Source organism: Moschus berezovskii, chromosome X (assembly GCF_049115385.1).
Source record: "Moschus berezovskii isolate FMDL1 chromosome X, NW_MosBer_1.0, whole genome shotgun sequence".
Lineage (NCBI taxonomy): Eukaryota > Metazoa > Chordata > Mammalia > Artiodactyla > Moschidae > Moschus > Moschus berezovskii.
The window spans coordinates 144,994,409-144,996,604 of record NC_142488.1 but is presented as its reverse complement, the minus strand read 5'-3'; the positions used below and the strand labels follow the sequence as shown (position 1 = coordinate 144,996,604).

At 36.8% G+C, this 2,196-nt stretch overlaps 1 pseudogene; it reads left to right on the top strand.

The window, feature by feature from the left end:
• The first annotated feature begins 1,028 nt into the window (after positions 1–1,028).
• LOC129564074 (nudC domain-containing protein 2 pseudogene) lies at positions 1,029–1,849 on the top strand (annotated as a pseudogene).
• The last annotated feature ends 347 nt before the right edge of the window (positions 1,850–2,196 follow it).

The following is a 2,196-nucleotide window of genomic DNA, read 5'->3' as shown; positions in this document are numbered from 1 at the left end:
TTCAGGAGGGCATAGGGTCATTTGCTGACTTGGCACTCTGTGGGCTTTTTCACATCTGGCAGCCTGGGAGGGGGTCAAAGAAAATCCCAAGATGGAAAGATATAAGATCAACAGATAAAATTAACTGTATTTACACACAACTACAATTTTAAAAATTAGAAACCAAAAATTTTAAACACCGTTTTCTGATGAGTTATGATGAATATTATTTACTCTGATTTCTTTATTTTAATTATAATTAATAAATAATGATATAATTATTTTTGCTATATAATATATAATTATTTGTATTTATAAATAAATATAATAAGTAATAATTAATTTATTTTAATTGGAGGCTAATTGCTTTACAATATTGTAATGGTTTTTGCCATACATTGACATGAATCAGTCATGGGTGTACATGTGTTCCCCATCCTGAAGCCCCCTCCCACCTCCCTCCCCATCCCATCCCTCTGGGTCATCCCAGTGCACCGGCCCTGAGCACCCTGTCTCATGCATCAAACCTGGACTGGCAATCTGCTTCACATATGGTAATATACATGTTTCAATGCTATACTCTCAAATCATCCCACCCTCACCTTCTCCCACAGAGTCCAGAAGTCTGTTCTTTACATCTGTGTCTCTTTTGCTGTCTCCCATATAGGGTCATTGTTACCATCTTTCTAAATTCCGTATATATGCGTCAGTATACTGTATTGGTGTTTTTCTTTCTGACTTACTTCGTGCTTCAGTATAATAGGCTCCAGTTTCATCTACCTCATTAGAATTGATTCAAATGCTCTGATTTCTATGATGAGTATATGTTGCTTCTATAGTGATCAAATAGATTCTTAAGGTATTATAAAAACTTTAGGTTTTAGAAGGCTTTCCTTTCAGCTGAAAAGTTATGTGAGATATCCACTAAGTTTAATTTCATATGTAACAAGATATCTTACAAATTATCTCAATTAATATATGAATTTCCTCTTTGGAAAAAACTTACCATTTTCCAAAATTGCAATATTTAGGTATAAATCTAACAAGACATGCACAAGATCTGTGTGTTGAAAGCTACAAAATGCTAATGAAAGAAATCAACACCTAAATAAATAGTAAATAAATAGAGATAAGTATCATGGACTGGTCAACTCAACGTAGTGATGATGTCTATTTTCACTAAATTGATCCATACATTTAAAGCAATGTCAATCAAAATTCCAGCAGAATTTTTTTTGTAGATATAAACAAGCTGAATCAAAAAGTTTATGGAAGGACAAAAAACAAATTAATGTAAGGGCAAAAGAACAAGAATAGCTAAAACAATTATGGAAAAGTAGAATAGCTGCTTGCTTGGTGCCACCGTGGCCAGGAGGTGACTAGAGTTTGTCAGCCCCATTTGAGGCATGCAGTGGGGTGGTTCCATGCAGAGCGCCATGGGGCCAGTGGTACCAGACCTCGGAGGAGGTGCTCATTGAAGTTCAAGTACCGCCAGGCACTCGCGCCCAGGATAACCAGTGTGGCCTGCAGAGCAAGCATGTGGCACTGGCCATGGGTGGCCACAAGATCCTCAAGGTAGCGTCAGGGCAAACTCTTTGACTCTACAATAGCTGATGAGGGAACATGGTCTCTGGAGGATAGAAAAATGATCTGTATTGTTCTTACAAAGATGAGGAGAGATGCAGCAAATTGTTGGACTTCTCTTCTAGAATCTGAATATGCAGCTCACCCTTGGGTTCAAGACCAAATGCAGAGAAAACTTACATTAGAGAGATTTCAGAAAGAAAATCCTGGTTTTGACTTCAGCGGAGCAGAAATCGCAGGAAACTACATTAAAGGTGGACCAGATTTCTCAAATCATGAGAAATAACTGCCCTTCTGGCTGCATTCCATGGATCCTAGCAGATGTTGCCAATGTAATCAGAGGAACAGATTATGTGGTGGAAGGAAAACGAGGATGCCTACTTAACAAATTGCAAAATACATTTAAATATGGTTCTAAAGATTGCATTAAAATATGATTTACATAGGAAACATCTTAAATACTGTGGGAACTATTCTATTGATACATGGTAACTTTTCTTCTGGACTTGTTTTTGCTCAGCATGACGTTTTATATGTGGCATTTTACTAATTTCATATTTAACCTGTATGTTTAATACAAAAAGTTTTAAGGTATCAGTTAAGTTCAGTCGCTCAGTCGTGTCTGACTCTTTG